We start from the raw sequence: 25,686 nt of genomic DNA, 5'->3' as shown, positions 1-25,686 counted from the left end.
CCTCTGCACTGAGCAGACTGGAAAGCCTATTATCTTTGCTCCATCAGCGGCCGCGCTGGGACTCCTGACTTTGGGGCCTCCCACAGTACCACACTGCAAATCCCTGGGTGCCTGCTGGTATGCCCGGGTACACCCCTTTCCTCTGCCCCTTTCCCTCTTCCTGCTGCACCCCACTCCCTCAAGGACTTTGGTCTTAGATTGCAGCAAACCTTAGACATACCAAAGCCTTTCTCCATACCGCTTTTCTGTGCACCCACCCACACCGACACCTGGCATTTCCCATCAACTGCCCTCCTTCTTAGCTCAGAGCCTCCACACCAGTAGCACACAGCGGTCCCTTCCCTCCCTTTCCATCCTCAATCTTCTGAGAAGACACCAGCACCCCCCCCCAATAGGAAAGGGCCCAGACAATCCCGAATAGCTTCCCACTAGCCTGAAGGAGAGGCCTGCTCACAACAGTGGCCCATTTGAAAACACTGCCTTGACAAGCCCAGGCGTCATATTTCCTAAGTGAGCCAAGTGCAGAAGGGATTAGCTGTTTTGCCCAATAAGCCCTCATCTGTAGTCACATTTTGGCTGATGTAAAATTACCCTAGTTATTAATCCTTCTGCTTTAGAGTATAAGGTGATCACAAGCTGGAGGCCGGAAAAAAAAACCCTCCTCCGGCTCCAGCCAGCCTCCTTCTCCTCCTCTCCAGCTACAGTGGCTGTTGTGGAGGTCTGCACACCAAGATCAAGACCAGCAACTGGGTGCTTCAGATGCAGCACAGCTACAGTGTGACCCGGAGAGCCAGCCCTGTGATCATGAGTCCAGTGCTGAACATCACCCCACAGGAGACGTCATTGGCTGCCCTGTGAAGGGGGCCAAGATGATCCCCCACGGCCCTTACTTCTTCCACACCAAGAAAATCTGAAGTGGGTGGTCAGAGCCTCCGAGCAGTTTCTGGGACTTCCTGGCTCAGGGCACCTAGTTATAGCAGAACACCTCAGGGAATCCAGTCTGAGAGCAGCAGTCTCCACCCCGGCGGTAACAATGCTGTGTGCCCTGCCTCAGGCGTATGCAGCCTCTCACGGGTCGGTCCTTCTAATTTAGAGCCCAAGTCTTCAAGTGCTCCAGCCCTTGCATGGTCTGGTAGGACCGAGGGGCAGGAAGCAAGAGGTAGGCATTACTCTCTAGACCACATGGTTTGGGCCTGCAAGGCACAAAGATGTAGCATCCAGGAGAGGCTATCTTCCTCAGCTGCTTCAGAGTTGACCCAAACGAGACCTCTTGATAACCAAAGGAGGCCTGGCTGATAGGGCATCAGCTCCTCCACACAGACCAAGACATGCGCACCCTACCTGGCCTTTTCCCTGCTATGGTAAACACCAAGACCAAAAACAGCTTTTATTTGACTTACATTTAATGTCGCAGTCCAACGCTGAGGGAAACCAGGGCAGGAACTCAAGGCAGGAGGCAGGAACTGAAGCAGAGGCTTGTTGCTCATGGCTTACTTGACCTATTTTCTTACAGAACCCAGGACCACCAGCTCAGGGGTGGCGCTGCCTACAGTGGGCTGAGCCCTCCTGCATCAACTCTTTAATCAAGAACATGCCCTTACAGTCTTGCTCTTGATGACAGCATTTTCTCATTTGAGGTGCCTTCTTCCCAGAAGACCCTGGCTTATATCCCACTGGCAAAATATTAGCCAGCACATTACTGAAGGTCTTGCCTCTGGCATCTGGAGAGACATGGCTGAGACACAGCCCTGGCAGCACTACTAGATGGCCTCCCTAGTTCTGCCTTCCTTCATCTCTGCCCCTTTACCCTGCACTTAGAACCCCTCTGCTTCTATCCTCCAACTTCGCTTTGACCTGACTCTTATTTTGATTGCTACTGTGCCCAGGATATTGAATCATAGCCAAGCTTGCCACCAGTGATGCCAACTAAGAAAATCATGCATTCTGCCCTCAGCTTCTTCTCAGGGTTGCTCACTCACCCCCTTGCCCTCTCATCTCAAATGATAAAGCTCTAAACCTTCTAAAACCTGGCTTTCCCTCTACTCTTAATTCTTGGTAGAGGCCTGACCTTTAACAAAGAGAAAACAAATGAACATCCCCCCCCCAAAAAAAAAAACCTCACAAGCCTTTGAGACAGGACCTCCAACTCTATAAACAACCTCTCTAATGAAAATTGTCCATGGGACTTTCTGTCACTGAGACAAAGTATCTGAGAGCAATAACTTCAATGAGAAAAGATTTGTTCTGGCTCATAGTTCTAGAAGTTCCAGGCCACAGGAGAGTGGTTCTGTGTTTTTGGACCTTTAGGAAGGCAGAGCATCATGGCTGGAAGGCCTGGTGGAGGAGAGTTGTTCACTCCTATGTGGCCAGTAAACAGAAAGTTAAGAAGGGTCAGGGGCAAGGTATATCTTTCCAGGACTAGTCACTGCTCCACCCCTAGTGACCTACGACCTCCCACTAAACCCCGCCTCCCAATAGTGTTGCGCATTGTGACTCTATAAGGGGATTAAACCATTGATTAGGTCAGAGATCTCAGGACTCAATTATTTCCCAACAGCTCATCAGTTGGAAACCAAGCTTGAACACAGGAACCTTTGAGGTGTGGTGGTTTGAATAGAAATGCCCCCCATAGATTCCTGTGTTCGAATGCTTGTCCCACAGGTAGTGGTCCTATTAGGAGGTCTGACCTTGCTGGAGTAGGTGTGGGCTTGTTGGCAATGTGTTACTGTGGAGGTGGGCCTTCAGGTCTCATATGCTCAAGCTATGCTCAGTGTGAGACACAGCTGCTTCTGCTGTCTGCAGACCAAGATGTACAACTCTCAGCTCCCTCTCCAGCACCATGTCTGTCTGTGTGCCACCAGGCTTCCCCCTATGAAGGTAATGGACTAAACCTCTGAAACTGTAGTTTAACCCCAATTAAATGTTCCTTTACAGGCGTTGCGGTAGTCATGGTGTCTCACCACAGCAATAGAAATTAAGACAGAGTGGCTATTTCCTATCCATGCAAGAACACTCTCCTTCCTCTCTACCTATGTGTCTTGCAGGCCAAGCTTAAGGATTCCCTGTCCACAGCCTGGACACAACATATCACTCCATTACTGTAGACTTAAAGGTACAATATGAACCATGAGTCTAGAACTTGCGGTTTCCAGCCAAGAATGGCAGTTCAGTCTTTCTTTATAAGTGCAGCCATCAGGGTGTCACCCAAAGGACTTATAGTAGCCTTCACTTCTCCAGCAGACCAGTGAAGCTGAGGGCCTCAAGGCAGAAACCTAGAGAAGAACGAGGAGGGTGTGCAGAGAATATGAAGAGTGGAGAAAGACTTAAAGTTCTTGTCAAATAGATCCTTCACTTCATTGGTCAGAGTTACCCCAAGATATTTTATGCTATTTGTGGCTATCGTGAAAGGTGATGCTTCTCTGATTTCCCTCTCTGCTTCCTTATCCTTAGTGTATAGGAAGGCAACTGATTTTTTGGAGTTGATCTTGTATCCTGCCACATTACTAAAGGTGTTTATCAGCTGTAGGAGTTCTTTGGTAGAGTTTTTGGGGTCGCTTATGTATACTATCATATCATCTGCAAATATCGAAAGCTTAACTTCTTCCTTTCCAATTCGAATCCCCTTGATCCCCTTATGTCAAGGTCCAAATCAGGAGCAGAAGGAGAGAGAGCACGAGCAAGGAACTCAGGACCGCGAGGGGTGCACCCACACACTGAGACAATGGGGATGTTCTATCGGGAACTCACCAAGGCCAGCTGGCCTGGGTCTGAAAAAGCATGGAATAAAACCGGACTCGCTGAACATAGCGAACAATGAGGACTACTGAGAACTCAAGAATAATGGCAATGGGTTTTTGATCCTACTGCACGTACTGGCTTTGTGGGAGCCTAGGCAGTTTGGATGATCACCTTACTAGACCTGGATGGAGGTGGGTGGTCCTTGGACTTCCCACAGGGCAGGGACCCTGATTGCTCTTTGGTCTGAAGAGGGAGGGGGACTTAATTGGGGGAGGGGGAGGGAAATGGGAGGTGGTGGTGGGGAGGAGGCAGAAATCTTTAATAAATAAATTAATTAATTAATTAAAAAAAAGAAAAGAGTGGAGAAAGAAGCCCTGGTACTTGGATATTCTGAAGACCCTTCACTCATGTTTGTTGGTTCGTTTGTTTGTTTTTAAGTACATTTTTATTTATTCATTTTATGTGCGTGTGTATGTGTATATGTAGGCACACATGCCACAGCATTGTATGGAGGTCAGAGGACTGAGCATAAGAGGCAATTCTCTCCTATAAAGTGGGTCCCAGAGATCAAACTCAGGTTGTTAGGTTTGGCTGAACTTGCTCTTACCTGCTAAGCTATCTTATCAGCCTACACTTGGATTCAAATTTGCTTCTGAAACCTTGCATTGAATTCTTCTACCATGTATTATAATATCAGTAATGTTTGCCTGCTTCTCAGAGGGTGACGCTCATTCCCTTCTAGGTCACCCTGCCTACAATCTTTTCCTAGAGTCTGCACTTGCCAGCAGCGTCTGGTGTGGGGAGAGCTTCCTTCATTCTGGAAGTTCTCTTTTCTCTTGTCAACTTTCTTCCTTGTTTTTTCCCCAATGCAGAGAGCTCTAGCCACAGAAGGGGCATTGCACGCTGCACCAGAAGCTTCCAAAACCCCTCCCCCCAGCACCAGGCCTTTCCAGCCCTCCTCTATTCCAGAAAACTGCAGCTGGGGTTCATGGCAGCTCATCTCCTGCTGTGCAAAGCTGACAGCCCTAGTGAGGTCACGGAACTAAGGTGCTGAGGGGCAAGTTAGTTCAATATTTTGACAATAGTTTTTGAAGACTTACCTCAATGTCTTGTAGCTTTGGGTTTACAATGGGAAGGGGTGGGGAGGAGCAGGACCAGCAGAGGAAGGAAATCAGGGAGAGTACTGATTTGGTTTTTCTTCCTATGCTGTTCTAGAACACTCTGACCAAAAGCGACTTAGGTGAAGAGAGGATTTATCTGGTGTAGGACATTTTCCATCATTAAGGGACATCAGAGCAGGAACTCTAGCAGGAACTTGAAGCAGAAATCACAGAAGAATACTGTTTGCTGGCTCCATCTCTGGTTCATGCTTAGTTAGCTTTCTTATACAACCCGGGCCACCTGTCTAGGGAATGATGCTGCTCACAGTGGCCTGAGACCTCCTGCATCAATTAATAATCAAGACAATCCCCCACTGACATTCTCATAGGCCAACTTGATCTAGGCAGTTCTTCAGCCTACGCTTTCCTCTCAGATAATGCCAGGCGTGTCGTTGGCCATTAAAACTAACTCAGACAGGGATGCCTTGGGAGTCTGTTTTATGAGATATTAAAGTTTCCTGTTTTCACTGGGTTTTAGCACATCTTTGAGCCTGTGTAGTATGTGTGAGTACTGATGTGTCTGTACCATGATGCACAGATCTGAGCTCTGAGGGAAACTGAGATTCTGCCTCAAAGAAAAGAAAGTTCCTGGAAACATCCAGCATTAACCTCCGGCCTCCACATGCATGTGCACACATATGCACAAGCGTATATACTTGTACACATAGACAGAAGACACGTATACATGGAAAAAGTACAAATGGCTGATGTATCACCATGGTGTGTATTTTAATTAACGTGAATAGTACTATCAAGGAGAGCAGAGCGTTCATTCTAATAACCACTGGAACGCTTTTCATTCGGGAAGGGTCTTCTTCAGGGAGAGATAATAGTGATATGCGTCTGGGTGTTAAGCAAGGCTTTCACTGAAAAAGCAAAGTTATAAGCCAGACAGTAGGGAATTGAGAGTAGAGAGCAATTGGTTAACCGGTGTAGGCACAACGGAAGCCTGAGGGCCTGTGAGGGCCTGACCACTTCTCAGAGGTGCAGCAGGAGATGCTGTGCATTCTGTCAGCCTGTGATGCAGTCGATCTATCAGCCCGGCAACCGGCAACAAAATGTGTTGCTTAAAAGCATTCTGAAAAAATCAGAAGCGTCAGATTTCATTATCCTTATGTTGCAGTTGTACCATGGAAGACAGAAGGGAGACGCATCAGGGTATTGGGAATCTGGAGCGATGGCTCAGTGGTTAATAGTTCAGGCTGCTCTCGTGGAGGACGCAGGTTCAGATCCCAGCACCCATATGGTGGGTCACAGCGTCTGTGACTCTCGTCCCAGGAGATCCAACACCCTCTTCTAGCTTCCACAGACACACACGGGGCACAGGCATACAGGAAGGAAAAACACCCATACTTACAAAACCAATTTTTTTTTTCTTTAAAAAGAAGCAAACCTGGGCCATGTTTTGGAAGACTTGAATTCCAAGTGAGGCAGCCGGAGTCTGTTGGCTTGATACACTTGGGGGTCGCGACTCTGTGCAAGTGTCCTGGGTCTCTGCAGTGAACTGATCTCTTATGACACAGTGCATGCTGACACAGGACCTGCAGTTGCTGATGGGGTGTGTGTGGCTTCTTTTTTAATGACAATTGCTGATAACCAGGCAGGTGAGATGGCTCAGCTAGTAAAGATGCTTGCAGCCAAGTCACATGCTGAGTCTAATTCCCAGGACCCACATGAGGGAAGGAGAGAACCCATTCTCACGGGTGGTCCTCTGACCTCCATGTTCACTCTGTGACATACATCCATGCACATACACACATATGTACACTGAATAAATAATAATTTTAAAGCAATCATTGACAGTCGTTGCTTAGATGAGATGATGTCCTTTCAAATGCAAAGCCAACTTTTCAGAATGATCCCTAAAACATGTACAATGTTTGCTGTTTTTATAGACTTGACAGTACTGAGACAGTCCACAGCTTTTCCACCCCTCCATGTTGCTGGGATACGGCTTCACCAGGATGCGTGATCACGCGGCTCAGGACAGTGGAGATCTGGTGTTTGTATTCTGAGCCTTAGATCTTTGTGAGGGGAGTGACTAACTGGATGATCACAGTGGCTTTGTGCTGAACGAAGGCATGCCAAGATGGGCACGGAGAGAGAGATGGTGGCAGAGGTCCCAAGCACCTCTGAGAACTCTCCTTGATTGCAGTTGATTGGAAAGGTACATTTGGTTCCCCGAAAGCATCTCTCTGAGGAGACGGGCCTTCTTTCTTCCTGCCTGACTCCTTAGAAAGTTATCTTCCTCCTCAGACTTGGACTGTGGTTCCTAAAAGCTTCAGAGAAAGGGTTCTGAACAGCCCACACCCTCCCGTAGGTTGAGGTTCCAGTTCATCCATCTGCTTTTGTTCTCTAGTAGTGTAAGACTTTGGTTGATGCTGATCTGGGATTCAAATACAGGGAAGGACACAGTAGGAAGGAGAGGGATTTACAGAGAAGTGACTCTAAGTGGCAGGGCTACTGGAAGCCAAGGAACCCTCAGTCAGTCAGAATCCAGAGTAATCGCATTGCACACAGCAGAGCTTGCCAAGGCCCTGGCTGCAGCTCCATCAAGTACTTGGGCATCTTGAGGAATGGGCACTGCGTGTACTTTGGGGAATGGGAGGAAACTAGCCACAGATTAATCACCACGCACACTTCCTGGGAGAGTTAGAGCCCCTGGAAACCCAAGGGACAGCAAGTTGACAGAAACAGAAAGAGAAACTAGAACTAACTTGGCCACCATCACAAAGCATTGGAGAACTGTAACTCAAAAATCCATCTTTTAAGATAATTTGCATAGCAACAGTTGGCAGTGAATTAGCTCACATACAAATGGATTGTACAGTTCTTGCCCGAGGAGTGACCAGACTGGAGCAGGACCTATAGGAAACCCTAAACCAAAGAAGGGGGTCTCAGAGGTGAAACAGGGTGAATTAGGAACTGAGAGTGAGTGGCTGTAACTCCTGAGACCCCTACCTACAAGGTGAGGTAGCACAGTCTCTAGCCTTCCCCAGAGTTTTAACTACTGCTTGTCACGAGTGTGGCCCAGGACTTCTCTGTTCCCATATTACTGTGCTGTTTATTTTTAAATAAAGGGAGCATTTTCTCTGACATGTTTGTATATATTACAGATTTTGTTGACTGAATAACAGCTAACAGGTTTTGCACTACAGCTATGTTGGGTAACAACTAAGTACTTTTGTGAATAATTTATGTCAACCCACATAGTTATCTGAGGAGGTGGTTTTTAAACTTTTCTTTGTGGGGGGAAAAAAAGATACAAAAACAAAACAAATCCCCGAGGCTCAATGAGTAAGTTAAATAACTTGCTCAAGTCAATATATATGAAGAGGAGGAAAGGTACCAGGGATGCAGGGAGGGAGAGAGAAGGAAAGGAGGGAGGGAAGAGGGAAGGAGGGCAGAGGAGAAAGGAAGAAGAAGGGGTGGGCACATTTCGAGAAGTTCTCAGACTTTCTTTTGAAAACCATTTGTCTTAACATGCCGGAGACACAAGCAAAGCTTGCATCCTTTGACACCAGGTGTTGAATCCTGCAAAGAGCTATGAAACCCAGCCCAACTCACAGGGCCTGAGGGAGAAGAGAACCAGGGAGCACAGAGCAGGTCCTGGCTGTGACATTGGGTTCTGTAGCCATAACATGAAGACAACAGAGCAGAGACACTTGCTGGCCACCTGTTGGTTAACAAGACGTGACTCCCAGTTATACAGGCCAGTTTCATTCACAATAACAGTCTACTGGAGGACTGGGGGAAATATAAATTTGAAAATAAACCCTGCATAAACACATGCCACATAGCACACTCAGAAGAGACGAAGTTTGAACTCTAAGCTACCCAGCAACCCAGTGAGGGAAACAGTTGCAGCAGCCATGTCCACAATAACTCAGTGGGTTAGGCCAGCTTCCTAAACTGTGGGCTCTGATTCCACAAGGGACCGCAACAGAATGCGGGCATTACAAACACTTGGGCAATAGTGAAAGGCTTCTGAATGTGTAAATAACAAAAATTATTTTGAAATCAAGTAAGTAATAGTTCCAGGGTGTTTCTGGTGGCATTGTGTGCATTGTGCCACTTCGTAGCAGTGTTGGCTCTGAGCATAGCACGTGTACTTTGTGCTGTGCATGTTTTCACAAAACACACCATCAATGAGCCCCACACTGTAGAAGGAACGGCGGGCTGTGTTCCTGCCCAGCTCCTGCATGGCTAACTTTATGCCTGAAATAACAACACACAAATTGTATTCTTTGAAGCACTGCTTGGCCCATTATATCTAGCCTCTTCTTGGCTAACTCTCATATCTCGCTTAACCCATTTCTAATAATCTTTGTAGCACCACGAGGTGGTGGCTTACCGGGAAGGATTCTAGCCTAAGTCCGTCTAGGGTCAGAGAATCATGGTGTCTGACCTCACTGCCTTCTACCCAGCATCCTGTTCTGTTTACTCGGCCTACCTAATTTTCTGTCCTATTAAAGGGCCAAGGCAGTTTCTTTATTAACCAATGAATGTAACACATAGACAGATGGCCCTCCTCCATCATTTCCACTACAGATTGGTGCCCAACGTGGTAATGGACTCCACGTAAAACCTGAGAGAGCTTAATTTTAAACACAGAAAAAACAGAGTTTAACACAGCTTTTTGCTGTTTGCTAGAATATGCTGCAGAGAAATTTTCCTGACTCAGTCTCAGCAGGAAAAAATCTGCACGCTTTAAAACGCGGCTTCCTGGGCTGTGCTGCCAGTGCAAACTCCAGCTTTAAAGAATTTCAATGGCTTTTATGAGACCGGATGTTTGTGTTCCCGCTCGGGATCAGGAAGAAAGTACTCTGAGACCATGCCAGTGGCTCAGCGCTCCCTGCCTGCACCTGGGCAGATGGTGGGGTCAAGCAAGCGGGAGAGCATGGCGGATTTCTGCCGCCATACAGAGAGATGTTTCCAGGCTGCACAATGCTCTGAATGGCTGATTTGGCTGTAACTTGGATAAAAAGAGTTTCTGTGCCAAACACTCAGTCTCAGAGTTAAAGTACTGGCCCCAGAGCTAGTAGAAAATGGTACGTCCTCCGTTTTGAAACTGGAGAGAGGTGGAGCCAACACCCAGAGCAGCAACTGATTCAGTCACGAGTGGTTCCACCATGTTGAACTGGGTGGGGCAACCCGCAGTACCTGATTTTGACCTAGGAATGCCACAGCTTAGATTCTTAAGCACTTAGTGGTTTAAAGGCACAAATCAAAAGTGCTCCTGGATAGTAAAAATAGGACAAATTCGGACATAAAAGACCTCTAAATAGGTCACAATGTTGGATGAATGTACGTAGGCTTGGGAGAGAGAAGAAAAAGAATAAAGAGAATAAAGTTAATGCCTTAAAAAAGGGTAAAGTCTTTAAAGAGACAGAGTACAGATAGTTATAGATTAAAAGAAATAAAGAAAAATAAGCCACATAAAAATGGAAAATTCTCAGAGAGCCTGGATTCTGTGTATTATTGTGTTTTCTTTAAAGTTTTTGACTGTAAAGGAACTAAGTACAGAGAGACATTTCATTATATGGGCTGCCAAGCTAAACCAGAATGGATATCATAAGGGTATTATGATTTCAGAATTTGGGTCTAAGGATATGATGCTTTGGAGAGGGTCTTCTATTGTTTTCACAGAGGATGAGACCCTGTGGATTGCTTCTATCCCAATATGGTATGATAGACCACGTCCTCCTGAAAGGTTGCTGTGAACACCCTCAAAAAATTACTTCACTCAACTGCCAACTGAGATGAAGCTAGCACACAGGTTACACCATGAAAGATCTGATTAACAGTGCCCCCATTCAGCATGAAGCAGTTTGGAGAGAAATAACTATGCCCATATTCCCAAATATTGTTTATAAATGTTCTTTTACATTTAAAGGTGGATATGATATAGATATGAATAATTTGCATTGGTATGGATTTTAAGGTCAATTTTGTTATATGTATATGTATTTCTGATCTTGATTAAGGTATTATGATTGTGTAGTTCATTTTAAAATGTAATGTATAAATAGGAAATATAGGTTGTTAATGGATAATCATCAATAATAGTCAAGCTTGTAGTCATGTTAGTTGGATTTTCTGGATGTATAGAGATATATTTCAGTTAGATAAGCATTCTTCATATCTTTCAAAGACTACAGGATACGGCATTTTAAATGTTTTAATAACTTAGGGCTTTTCATGACAATGAGACACGTCTGCTCCTGGCAACACCAATCTACTTCAAGAGGAAGATGGGCATCGAAGAGGCTCCTTATGGAGTTTGATAGCCATTTGGACAAAAAACTACTCTTGCCTGGACTGTTGCATAAACCGGATACAGAGAACCCACAGAGAAAGGACTGCTGAACTTGCCTAAAGGTGAGATGGTCTTTCAGGGATTCATGAAAATGTCTGCAAGACATTCTGCAGGGCACAGCAGATAGTGACTGAACTACCTTCAGAATTTCCTGCTTCATGGAAATGTCTGCTGGAAACTATGGACCTGTAGGCCGAAGATGGATGCCCCAATGGTACAAAAGAACTTTGGGTGACTGTCCAAGTAGCAAGAAGTCTCTGTCATTTCTAGAGTTTTAGAAGTTGCTTATTTCTTGTTTACTTAGGTAATATTATATCCTTCTGGAGTCTTTGATGGAGTTGAAGAATGGTTAGTTATAGTTATAGTTTTCCATTATTATAATAAAAATAAAATAGATATAAATATTGTAACTGTAATTCTTACTTGATAACTGTTTTGTTATATCTAATTTTACTATGTTAAAGCTTTTCTTTTTTGTTTAAACAGAAAAAGGGAAATGATGGAGGAGGGTCATCTGTCTATGTGTTACTCTCATTGGTTAATAAAGAAACTGCCTTGGCTTTTTGATAGGGCAGGATTTAGATAGGTGGAGTAGACAGAACAGAATGCTGGGAGAAAGAAAGCATAGTTGGTCAGACGCAATGGAGCCAGCCACCAGGTCAGACATGCTGAATCTTTCCTGGTAAGCCACCACTTCATGGTGCTACACACATTATTAGAAATGGGTTAATCAAGATGTGAGAATTAGCCAATAAGAGGCTAGAACTAACGGGCCAGGCAGTATTTAAAAGAATACAAGTTGTGTGTGGTTATTTCGGGGCATAAGCTAGCCAGGAGGCTGGGAGCTGGGCAGCAGAAACGCAGCCCACAGCTCCTTCTACACCACACAAACACAGCCCAATGACTATGTCAGCTGCAGTGACCTGTCCTCATGAAGTTCCTGCTCTTTTAGAGATAGAATTTACTTACAGAGAACAAAGCTCCTTAGTATTTTTCAACTGTTGTTCCTTAGCATGTAAGTATAAAGTTAGTGAATCTTTGGATTGTGCTGTGTCAAAATTTTTTATTTTAAAGATCACTTTTTGGGATACTTACTTGAGTTTTAAAAAAATCATTCAACGAATCTTGACTTGAGGTTAGGATTTAATTTCCAACCATTTGTGCAAGGCCCCTAAGCATACTTTTGACATTTTATAATATCACCTTAATAGACCTGGATGGAGGTGGGTGGTCCTTGGACCTCCCACAGGGCAGGGAAACCTGATTGCTCTTTGGGCTGAGGAGGGAGGAAGACTTGATTGGGGGAGGGGGGGGAATGGGAGGTGGTGGCAGGGAAGAGGCAGAAATCTTTAATAATTTAATTAATTAATTAATTAATAAAAAGCTGTATATATTTTTTAAAAAAAGACATTTTATAATATGTATTAACAAAAAATTAGTGTTCACAACATTGATGATTATAAATCAAAATATTGATCAACTCTGAAAAATGTTAAAGATATTGAACATCCTGCAATATGAAATATCATCCAAGATTTAATTATTGATCTTAAAATAAACTAGCATATCCATCCCATTGGTGTGAAAAATTCCTTCCATCTTTAATAAATGGTAAAAACTATATTTATACCAAGGGATTATCTTAAAATAAATCTCTTAGGCTGACAAGATGGTTTGTCAGGTAAAGGCTGAGCCTGATGGCCTGATCTCAAGGACCAAAATGGTAGAAGGAGAGAATGGACTGTAGCAAACTATCCTCTGATTTCCATATACATGCTATGTCATGTGCACTCATGCATCAGCGTGTGCTCATGCACATGCTTTCGTGTGCCCTGGCGGTCAAACACATACTCGAGTGAATGCACACACACACACACATATACACACACGGGAGGGAGGGAAATGCAATAAATGAATAAATTTCTTTGATTGATGTTGGATACATATTTGTCTTGTATATTTTACGCACCTGTATGCCCAGTGTCAAATAAAAATTTCTTGAGTGAAAATGTCAAAGAAGCCTTGGTTTAAGGCTAAAGGAACATCCTTGAAGAGCAGGGTTATTGACAGAGTTCAGAGCGGACCCAAGCGAAACAGTGCCTTCTGGACATGACAATATGGCCTCTCTCGTGAGTTCACAGCAACTGTGGCTGCCTGAATCAACATTCTGAGCCCCACCCCTAACTGAGCAGCTATGGATAATGAGAGTCATCTTGTTTTAAGGGTGTGGCCTTGGGTAAGTACGCTGTACTCCCATGGATGCCTTCACAGCCATGAGTATACATGGGCTGCACGAACTGAGAATTGAGTTCAGTGGGCTAAAGACAAAACAACAATAAAAAACACCCCACAGGTTATGAAGTTGGGAGGTGAGGTGAATCTGGGAGAAGTTAGGGGAAGACGTGGAGGAGAAATTCTTACAAGATTAGCAAAAATACTAATTTCTTTTTTTAAAAAAAGAATTGATTTAGAGGAAGTGGACTTTTTTCTGAAGCTGTAAATGTGGTTTATAGGTCGTTGGTGTCTATTTTTTCTTGGCCAGCAGCACCCTGCAATATTCCACTCAACACATTTCCTGTTGATATCTTTGCACACCAAGGCGGACACTGCCGTCCTGAACGGACAGCAGCTGCACATTCGGAGAGCCAGCAGCTCTATGTGGTCACTGCTGATACCCCAAGCACAGAAAGTGCTCTGACCTTTACAGAGGCTCTCCTTACTGCCACTTCCTCAGAACAAACGCCAGAATCAGAGAAGCCGAGCAGTGGGAGTCAACATGGAAGTAGCTGCTGTTCCCCGTGGCCTCAGTCAGCTAAACACCACTGGGCACAATATGGAGGCAGAGCCCTGATGAACCAGAGAGTTGCCCAGTAAGGGATCAGGTAGGGATCGTCCAGAAAATGTAGACTGCAGGCACACAGTCAGCCAGGCTTGGAACAAAACAAGGCAGCCGAGCATGCCTTTCTTGGGGTGCTGGGGTATCTGTCTCCTCCTGTTTTTCTGCAGCTGGGCAGGACTCCACAAATGTTAGAGATCGGATTTTGACTTTGATTCAATTAACATGGGCTGAACTGCTTTCTGTGCCCAGGGGACCGTGCTGCTTGGATGAGCTACAGGTTGACTCTGAGTTCAGTGCATGGACCACACCCAAGTGACCGTTGGGAGAGTGCACATTTCAGGTTAGGAAACCTGGGCTCCCTGAGGCGGAGCAGGGGGAAGAGAGGTCTGGCTTCCTGTGACTCCTTGGCTGCAGCTGTTCTTGCAAAATTATTCTGGGTTTCGTTTCCCGGGGTTGCGGAAGATGAGCTTGGCTGTAGCCCCTCTCGCAGGGCTCTTCAGAAGGAAAGACGTGGCAATACAGTAACAAACCAGAGCACCAGGCCAGGGATAGGTCCTTGAACTGCTAAACCAAATCGAGTACTTTCGGCCCACTCCTCTCCTCCCCTCCCTCTTTCCTTCTCTCCTGCCCTCTTCTGGGGCTCAGAAAGTGACACCCCAAAACTGCAGGGAGGGATTTTTCCAAGACTGACCTAAAGAAAGACGATCCATCAGAAGGGTCCCAGTTGCCAACTACTGACTCTCTGCCCTTTTGCAGAGTAACCCCAAAGTCTGCCCACCCCACCCCCACTTTGTTTCTGGCTACAGTCTCTCCTCTGTACCTCCCTTAAAAACCATGTTTCTCCACCAAAATCGCCTACAGCCCCACTCTCCTCTCCTTATGAACCAGGCTTTGAGGCTGCAATCACCTGGATTGCAGGAGTCTTATTACCTGCCCACTGGAGAACCTTTTCTCCTGTTTATGTGGCAGTTTGTTTGATAAACTCAGATTATTGAACCTTCACCTCTCCACCTCTTTCCATCCTTTTCATGTTTTGTCTCCTCGGTCTATGAAAGGGTTCAGCGTTGTAAAGCACAGAGTTCCTGGACTCACGAGCTCACTCCCTGTTGAGGAGACCCACAGGGAACTTGGTGTTTCCCTCACACTTTTGTGGAATGCTAGCACTTGGACCGTCGGGTCAGAGAGAAATGAAAGATTTAACCTGCCAGAAGTCCACCATGAAGAAAATGAAGGGGACGGAGGAGGCGCTTGAGGGTGGAGCCCAGGGCTCCGGGGAGGAGGTGCTTGAGGGTGGAGATAACCAAGAGCCCAGGGCTCCGGGTTCCCAGATGCTGCCTCTAGGCTATGCTACACAGCTGGGAGCAAGGAAGGGGTTAGTGGCACCTAAAGGGTTAGTGACATTAAAGGTGGTCCAGAAGCTCTGGAAAGTTGACATCACTGCCGCCACCTCCCTGAGTAGTTGTCCATTTAGAGAAGAACTGACCTGCAGAAGGAATCATCCATCCCCCAAAGTCCCCTTTCCATCCTATAAAAGCCCAGGCACCCCCATTATGTGGGCATGGTTTCACTTCTGTGGGGAGACTATCCTTCAGTTGATTGGAGAACAATTATACTTCTGGAGATGGCGGACTGTTTTCTTTTGTTTCCACAGCACCTCCATCTAACAGCATCTAGCCAGAAGAGGCAAGACGCCACTAAAATGCTACAGCGCTCAAGACACTCACGTGTACAAAGGAGATTCATCTTGAAATGCCCAAGATGAAAGACCTCTGCCTAGGATGGTCAGAAGCTGCTCATTCTCTAGGCAATGCAGTGATGTGATCCGGGCCTCTGTGCTGTGATATAATGATCACACACACACACACACACACACACACAAAGACCCATGTGATCAAGGCTTGGGAGGTAGTGGAACCTTCAGAATGTAGGACCTAACAGAAGCCAGGCTGTGGGGCATGTCTTGAAGAGTATTTTAGGGCACTGGCTCCTAGTATCTCTCCTTGCCTCCTAGCTACCATGAGGCTAGCAGTCTCCTTGGCTAAGGTCCCACTTTGATTTTCTGCCTCATACAGACTCAAAAGCAGCAAGGCCAGCTCACCATGGACTCTGACTATGAACCAAAATAAACCAGTGTTGGAGAAGTTTGCTCCTGAGGCTGAGATGGTGAGAGTCCCACCTGAGCAGTCATAGGGCCACGAAAAGCCCCAACGCTGGCATCTTAGTCCTGGCTTACCTCCAGTTCCTCCAGTCACAGTAAGACAACCCTCTGAGCTGTCCGCCCAGCTCTAGAAAAGGACCACTGGCACTGCTGTCCTTAGCCTGTGTGCTGAGATGACCAAAGAAAGAGCATTCCTGTCCACTTGGCAAACAGAAAGGGGGCGGAGAGAGAAAGTGTTACTGTACCATGAGAACGACCTTTTTTTTTTTTTTTTTGCATGATGCAATGCGTGTGCTGACTTGTGTTATGTGAGAGATGTAGCTGAGGGGAAATAAAGCCCGCCATAGTTACACTAACCAGAAATAACTTTCAACAATTAGATTTATCTATTTAGTTTCCTAGGCACTACATATATGTAAGGGGCTATTTTTCATTTTCAAAGGGAATCATCATCCCCTCAGCCTCTTGGCTAGGATCACGTTATATTCTCTGCTGTAGAAGAGGGTGTGTCTCTGACTCTTTGCCTGCTCTTGGGACTCTTTTCTTCCTATTGGGCTGCCTTGTCCAGCCTCCATATGTGGGCATTTACCTTGTCGTATTGTCTTGTGTCGTTGGATTGGGTCGCTGTCTCTTGGAGGCCTGCTCCTTTCTGAAGGAAAACAGAGGAGTGGATGAAGGAAGAGGGAAGGAGTGGAGGGAGGGGAAACTGTGGTTGGGATGTACTGTGTGAGGGAATATGTTTTTAATAATAATAATAGTATACTCTCTGTTCTTATCAGTTTAAAATTGGAATCATGTAGACAGATATGGTGGCATGTGCCTGCAGTCCCTAATACTTGGGAAGCTGAGACAGGAGGATCACTTGAGTTCAAGAGCAAGACTTTGTCTTCCAAGGAAAACAAAAATGTGTATTCCGGACACCATTTCTTTTTTATCAAAATATTTCTGTGCTGTAATTTTAATTAACTGTGTGCTGGCTAACTTGAGACCTTAGGAAGAAGGACCCTCAGTTAATGATTGGTAACTAATGGAGGACGTTCAATCCCACTGAGAGCCTTTGCCACCATAGCCACCTCCAAGCAGGTGGCATCTGAGCAGAAACAGGGAGTAAGCCAGTAAGTAGTGTCCCTCCATGAGTTCCCTCCTCCTCTGACGTCCATCAGTGATGGACTGCAAGATGAAACCAACCGTTTTCCAAGTTGATTTTGACCAAGGTGTAGATCACAGCAACAGAAAGGCAAACTAGAACACAGTATTTGGGGTTGGCAGACAGCTAGGTCCTTTCAAATCCCCACCCCCACCCCCATTTACAAAGATGTCTGGGAGTTGCACCTCTTTATTGGTTCTGGTTCAGTTACAGTGAGAACTGTGGTGCTGGGGAAGGCCCCAGGGCAAGCACCTGCTCAGCAGCCCCGGTGCATCCCAGGGCTCCTGTAGGACTGGGTAGGCAAAGCACACCACCTGAAGAAAAGGAGTCTGCATCTTTGTCTTGGTCACTCGGCTTCCTGCTGAGACAGCAGGGAAGGGAGCAGATAACCCACTCAGAGAAGGCTCTGATGGATGTTAGAACTGCCACACTTGTCCCCCTGAAGCCTCCTCAGCAGCCCCAGCAGAGGCAGCTTCACCAGACAACCAGTCTTTGTCAGGAACATCCCTGCTAACCTAGTAGTGGTCTTCGGGGGATGTAACACCCTGCCCAAGCTGGCCCTCTTTCCTGTGCAGTCTAGTCTTGGGATGAAGGATGGAGGCTCATCTCTGGTGGCCTCACAATAAGGGACTGTGACACTTGGAGCTTCTTTTCTTAGAGACAAATTCATGAGGTTGAGTCCACTTTGCAAAACTACATGGAGGAACAAATTTCTAGAAGTCAGCTAAATGCCCCGAACAAGATAGAACTATTCACATCATGACATGAAAACTATACAACCTCACCTAAAACTCTTACAAGAAAATATTAAGTAAGAAGACTGCTCAGAAGATGAGACAATTGTGTTGAAGGAGAGAGCTTGTCTATGAGGGGCATGCACAAGTGAGGCTCGCCCTTTCTCCATGTTTGCGTGAAGTTATCACTTTCATAGTGGCTAGTCCTCTACTGTATGTGCAAATGTATATTAGGACGTAAGCTCTGCATCCCATCTTTGCACTGCTGGGTACCAGTAGATGAGTCAGTAGGGTTCGCAGAGCTGGCACTCAGTAGGGTAGGTGATGGGGAGTCACAGTAAAAAGTTCTACACTTCCAGAAAATGACTTTTGTGCCATCCTTGGGGACTGACTGAGTCCCCCAGACTGGAGCTCTCTCTTGCAGCTCTGAGACTGACACAGATTAAGGTCACCCACTCCTGCCTCTCAGAAGGAAGACCTATTTCCTGAGGTTCTCATGGTATCAGTGAAGCAGGCAGTCTGCATACATACATCTTGGCTGAACTCTACTGGGCTCCAGAACTTCTCTGCTCACTTAGACAAATGTCTAGAGGTCTGGAGGTCTGAAGCAGTCCTCTGAGGCACCTTCTCTTTGGCAGGCTCTGTGGTATGGAGGCCAAACCTTGACTCTGGGTGAGTCAAACCTTCCTCCCTCTGCTCCAGCTTGACTTGGTAGTTCAGAGGGAGAAAGGGCCTCTGGCCTCTAGGCCTCTGCTCAGAACCCAGCCCGTCTTGCTGCTGTGGAGGTGTCTTGTGGCCACGTGTTGCAGTGAGACCCTGGAGAGCACCCTGATTCCTTTCCCTCTGGGTCTCTGTGGCTTCGCCCCTGGTCCCATGCCTATTCCTGTTCTGCCTGCACCTTTGGCTGCTCTGCCACTGAGTGCTGGTCTCTGACGTCCTGTTCTGTTTTCATCTCTTCTCCCAAGCACCTTCATTCCTTCCCTCAATCCTTCCTTCTTCCCATCCTTCCTTCCTCCCTTTCTTCCCTTCCTCCCTCCCTTCCCTACTTCCTTCCTTTTCTTTCCTTCTTCCGTCTTTCCTTCCTTTCTTTCTTCTTAGATTTTTCTTTTTTCTTTTTTTGGTGTGTGTCTAATGTGTGTGTTTGGGCATTTTGCCTGCATGTGTATCTGTGCACCATATGCATGCCTGCTGTCTAAGAGACCAGAAGACAGCACTGGGTCCCCTAGAAATAGAGTTACAGACAGTTGTGAGCCTCCATGTGGATTCTGGATTGAACCCGATTCTCTGGAAGAGCAGTCAGTGCTCTTAACTTTGTACCATCTCTCCAGCCCCAAGGGTCTTTCTGTGTCTTTTCTCACTGTGCTCTGGGTAGTTGCCCTTGTCCTTTCTCACTCCAGGTCCAGCCAAGGCATCTCCTGTCACTGTGCCTGCACCAGTGTCTCCGTCCACTCTGCCCATCATGCCAAAGCAGTCAGCGCTCTGCTAGGCTCCTAACAGACTCATGCTGGGCCTCAGGGAAGGAGCAGACAGTAGTGGCTGTCACCTAAACCCTGTGGATTTTCTGCACAGACCTTACTTACCCAGAGTTGGGTTAAGTACTCCAGGCTGAGTCCTTTCTTCCCTAGAGACAGGAGAGAGGAAGACTCAAGTCAGGAGAAGAAGATGGAATAAAACAGAGGGAGGGCAGCAGGAAAAAGGTGCACCCCTTCTGAGGTACCTGTAGCCTAGCCCCTGCTGGAGAGAAGTGTGCTGATTTCTTCCATGTACCTGTAACCTAGCCCCTGCCCCTGCTAGAGAGGCTAAGTGTGCTCATTTCTTCTGTGTAAACTGGCTGACAGAAACAAGTTATGGAAGGAAAGCTTTGTTTGGGCTCATTTTCAAGGAATTGTGTCTGCCCTGGATAGGAAGGCAGGAACATCAACTCTGTCATGACTGGAGGGAGCCTGGGCGGTGTAGGAGTCCCTTCTGTTTGTGTGTTGCTTTCATTGGTTAATGAACAAAGAAACTGCCTTGGCCTAGTTGATAGGGCAGAACTTAGGTAGGTGGGGAAAACAGAATTGAATGCTAGGAGGAAAAAAGCAGAGTCAGAGAGAAGCCATGGATCCTCTACCTGAGACAGACACCGGTTAGAATCTCTCCTGGTAAGCCACTGCCACATGGCGATATACAGATTAATAGAAATGGGTTAAATCAAGATGTGAGAGTTAGCCAATAAGAGGCTAGACTACTGGGCCACACAGTGATTTAATTAATACAGTTTCTGTGTGGTTATTTCGGGGCTAAGCTAGCTGGGCGGCCAAGATGAACAAGCGGCCCTCTCCCTTGAAACCATTGGTGCTCCAATGTGGTCAACTAAATCCATGTAAAACCTGAGAGGGCTTGAAAAATGAATTCTAGAGTATATATATATATATATATATATATATATATAGAGAGAGAGAGAGAGAGAGAGAGAGAGAGAAAGTTTAACACAGCTTTTTGCTGTTCACTGGTGGCATGCCGCAGAGAGATTTTCCTGATACAGCAGCCGCAGCAGGAAAAAAGTGGTGGTTTTAAAATGCTGGCTTTCTGGGCTATGCTGCCAGCATTACCTCTGACTCTTTTGGGAGATGGAGTATTTGGATGGGATTTGTGAGCAGATTGCTCTGACTTGCTTGATAGCAACTTGGACCAGCTGTGTGCCTGGAAATGGGTCAGTGTGCTTGGTGCTCAGAGGTACGAGTGGCTCCACCATGCTGGACTGGGCAGGGTAAGCAGGCACTGACTTATTACCCGAGCAATGGCACACCTTAAGTTTTTAAGAAGCACTTAGCATTTTAAGAAGTGCTCCTGGGCTATAAAGAATTAGAGATTCACAATAGGACAGATTCAGACATAAACAACCTCTAAATTTGGTCACAGTGTTGGATAAATGTATGTAGGCTTGGGAGAAAGAAGAAAAAGAGTGTAGAGAGTCATAAAATAAACTTAATGCTTTTCTAAAAAGGGTAAAGTCTTTAAAGAGACAGAGTACAGATAGTCATAGATTAAAAGAAATAAAGAAAAATAAGCCACATAAAAATGGAAAATTCACAGAGAGACAGCATTATGTATATTATTATGTTTTCTTTGAATTTTTTGACTGTGAAAGAGCTAAGTACAAAGAGACATTTCATTGTATGGGCTAAGCTAAACCAGTATGTATATTATAAAGTTATCTTGACTTCAGAATTTGGGTTTAAGGATATGTTGCTTTGGAAAAGAGGTTCTTCTTTTGTTTTCACAGAAGATGAGAATCTGTGAATTGCTTCTACACCAGTATGGTTTCATGGACCAAGGACTCCTGAAAGGTCACCATGAACATCCTCAAGAAATTACTTCTCCCAGCTGCTGCCTGAGATGAACCTAGCACATAGGATACACCATGGAAGGCCTGATTAACAGTGCCACCAGTCAGCAGGAAGTGGTATGGATAGAACTGCACCCATATTCCCAAATATTGTCTATAAATGTTTATTTACATTTAAAGGGGGATATGATATAGATATGAATAATTTGCATTGGTATGGATCTTAGTTTATTGATACAAATTTAAGGTTAATTTTGTTATATGTATATGTATTTCTGATCTTGATTAAGGTATTGTGATTGTGTAGCTCATTTGAAAATGTAATATATAGCTGGGCGGTGGTGGCGCACGCCTTTAATCCCAGCACTCGGGAGGCAGAGGCAGGCAGATCTCTGTGAGTTCGAGACCAGCCTGGTCTAAAGAGCTAGTTCCAGGACAGGCTCCAAAAAACTACCCTGTCTCAAAAAACCAAAAAAAAAATGTAATATATAATTGAGAAATATAGGTTAATAGATAGTCATCTATAATAGTCAAGCTTATAGTCATATTTACTAGATTTTCTAGATATATAGAGATATATTTCAGTTAGTTATTCTTCAAATCTTTCAGAGACTTTCAGAATATGGCATTTAAAATGTTTTAAAATGTAGAACTTTTCATGATGGTGAGACACGTGTGCTCCTGGCAGTACCAATTACTTCAAGAGGAAGATGGGCATCAAAGAGGCTCCTTAGCCATTTGGGCAAAAAACTGCTCTTGCCTGGACTGCTTCACTGGACATGCAGTGCACACAGAGAAATGACTGCTGAACTTGCCTAAAGGTGAGATGATCCTTCAGGGTTCCTGCTTCATGAAAGAGTCTGCGAGACATTCTGCAGGATACAGAAAAAAAGTGACTGAACTGTCTTTGAAATTTCCTGCTTCATGAAAAAGTCTGCTGGATACTATGGGCCTGAAGGCCAAAGATGGATGCCCCAACTTTGGGTGACTGTCCAGGCAATGAGATGTCTCTGTCTAGAGTTTTGGAAGTTGTTTATAATGCACTTCCTGTTTACTCAGGTAAAATTATATCCTTCTGGAGTCTTTGATGGAGTTGAAGAATTTATTTTTTGTTTAAACAGAAAAGGGGAAATGGTGTAGGAATTCCTTCTGTTTGTGTGTTGCTTTCATTGGTTAATGAATAAAGAAACTGCCTTGGCATAGCTGATAGGGCAGAACTTAGGTAGGTGGAGAAAACAGAACTGAATGCTGGGAGGAAGAAGGGCAGAGTCAGAGAAGCCATGGATCCTCCACCAGAGATGGATGCTGGTTAGAATCTCTGGTAATCCACTGCCAAGTGGCAATACACAGATTAATGGAGATGGGTTAAACTAATATGTAAGAGTTAGTCAATTACGAAGTTAGAGCTAATGGCCAAGCAGTGTTTTAATTAATACAGTTTCTGTGTGGTTATTTTGGGGCTAAGCTAGCTGGGTGCCGGGACAAATCAGCAGCCTTCCATGTAGCTCAGAGGCACAAGTGGGCCCTCCTCCTTGCAACACCTGTGGATGTGGCTGCTCACATCCAGGGGAACCTGGAAACAGAGAAAGGGAAGTACAAGCATCACAGGGCCTGCAGCTAACACCTTACAAATAAGGCCCACCTCCTATGGCATAATAACCCCCTAAATAGTGTCACCAGCCAGTGACTATGCCTTTAAAACAGAACAGTGTGGGGGACATTTCTTGAGCAATAGCAGGAGGAAAGTGCCCCAAGTTTGGGTCTCACACTGGCTCTGAATGGTGTCACCATTTGGGTGGAAGTGGGGAGAGAGAGACCCAGGAAGTGACACGGCAGGCCCAAGCAGGAAAGACCACCACCCCAGCACCTCAGAAACTTGGGCCTGAGCTGTGGAACACATGTGGCGTCATTCTTCCTACAAGCCAGAGCTGTGCTCCTGGAAACTGTAGGCTCCGCAGCTGTTTGAAAATCCCCTGATACTTGGAGACAAATGATCCAAGTTAGGCTGACCTCACCGGCTACTTTCCGAGCCAGGGAGAGGCAAGGGTGATGTAGACCTGCCCTGCTGTGTCCTCAGCCATCCGTCACTGCTCAGCGAAACTCTCGAGGGGCCACAGGACTCTGACAATATTGTTTACATTAGAACATGATTGTGAAACTTCTGGGAAAAAGAAGGAAGGCAAAAACATGCACTGGGGCCTGTGAGCTGCCACGCCCACGTGGAGACAGAAAGACTCCAAGGCCTGTCCCTTGTGGGCCTGTCCCTTGTGGGTGGAGTTGGTTTGTTGCCCAGAGGAGACTTAAGGCATTCTCTAACCAGAACCACTTGATAGGGAAGGGCTAACCTACACGACTCCGTATTCCTGTCACCCTGTGGCTTCTACAGGTTTCACACATCCTCCCTCAGCTCCCTCAGAGGTCATGTAAATCCTGTCACCGTCCAGCTGACAGGAAAATGGTTTCATTTTTACCTCAGACTCTCATCACTCAGAAATCTTTACTGTGCCATAGGTCAAGTTGCCCTGGGGACCTAGGAAAATGCTAAAGGAGAGGGAGCATTTGTGCACCCCCAAACTCAGACAGAGGGGGTCGACACAGAGGCCGTGGGTTGAAGGGTATGTCCAGCTGCTGCAGCTGACAAGCTTGGCTAAAGGAGCTTGCCCTGTGTCATCTGGAAAGAGGTTACAAATTATGTGTGTTTTGCCCTGACATACCTTATTAAATATTCCTGGAACCAAATTCAAAAGGGATAAAATAAGCCATTTTGAAGTTGCAGGGGAAGGATGGTTGAGAAGGGTCCAGGTCCAGCAAGAATCTTCACCAGGGTGCCTCCCCTTCTGTCTGATCTACCCCACCCACATATCCTGGCTGTGTGTGTCTTCCTGTGGTCAATCTAGGCATGTGTTTGTCCTTGGGTCTTCAGGAACTAGGAAAAGAGTGGTGACCTCAGTGGTGCGTGGGGGGTGGGGGCGGGGATCCCTGGGAGATGCTGAGCCAGGACAGGCTGGTTTCCTAAGAGCTCAGCACTCAGAGTAAGGCAGACAGTGATGGGAGAACCACTCACTTAATCCTTTCCACCGACCCCCAGTGCAAGAGTCCTGACCGTGCCAGGTTTGGCTGTATATGCCTGCTGTCCACCCAGCATTCAAGAGGCCGAATCATGAAGATCTCTAGCCCAAGATCAGTCAGGGTTACACAGTGACACCTTGTCTCACAACAATGACAGTCAATAAAATCATTGTCCCATGTGGCTGATGAAGAAACAAGACAGGAAGGATAAACTGGTTTCCTGATACCTGTAGCAGGGAGGTGCTGGGGCTGGGATGGTAACCCACAATCTGTCTTCTGTGTCCCTGTCTATAACGAGAGCGCTGGTGTCTCTCCGAAGCCTGATTCAGCCCAACGGGTGTCCGGTGGGCCACCACAAGCCCTCTCCTTGGCACTTGCTGCCCTTAAAGTCTCTCCCCAGATCCAGATCAGAGCCAAGCTGCCTGCACGGCCTAGCCCAGACAGAGCCTAGCATCAGCCCAGAGTCAGTCTCTTGAGGCGTCCTGTCCCTGATGCTAAAACTTTGCACAGAGCCTGCCTGCCCTTGAAAAGGCAGCACAGAGAAATATGCCCAGAGCCTTTCTCCTCACAAGCCATCCTGGCTGGACTACTAATGTTTTAATGGCATTTGTGGGCAATGAAGTCCTTTCCTTAAAGGAGCTCCCCCACAACACAAGGAGTCCAAAGAGCCTCTGAGACCAGGACTGGGTTGGGGATACCCGCACCTCCCAGCTTGTCTAGAGATCATATACTCTTTGCTTCTGAGGCCAGATCGGTTCTTTCTTGGAATTCTTAAAAGAGGCCTTCTTCATGCAAACCCCCATCAGGAATTCTGAAGGGCTCCCTGGGGCTGACTGGTCCGGGGCCTCCTTTCTCACGTCAGGGTCCGGCCCTGCTTCAGCAGTCCCCAGTCTCATGAGCCGGCTGCCCACAGGAAGTAGCCCTCTGCTGTTTCGCCTACCTTTTGACCTTGCTTTTCTTCATCCCGCGTGAGTGGACTGGCTGGCACTGCTTCCTACTCATCCCTTATCTCCTTCAGGGGACACTCACTTCCCTTAGGTCATGCCTGGTCACCCATTTCTCTGGTGTGATTCCCATTAATGTGCCTGCAAGTTGGTGGCTTTCTCTTTGTATTTCCAGCCCCTCCTACGACTAAATTAACGTATAAATATTTGGGACATTGAACCAATGATCTTACTTAACTGTCAGTCTGTA

This window comes from Chionomys nivalis, chromosome 13 (assembly GCF_950005125.1).
Source record: "Chionomys nivalis chromosome 13, mChiNiv1.1, whole genome shotgun sequence".
Taxonomy (NCBI): domain Eukaryota; kingdom Metazoa; phylum Chordata; class Mammalia; order Rodentia; family Cricetidae; genus Chionomys; species Chionomys nivalis.
This window is presented reverse-complemented; position numbering follows the sequence as displayed.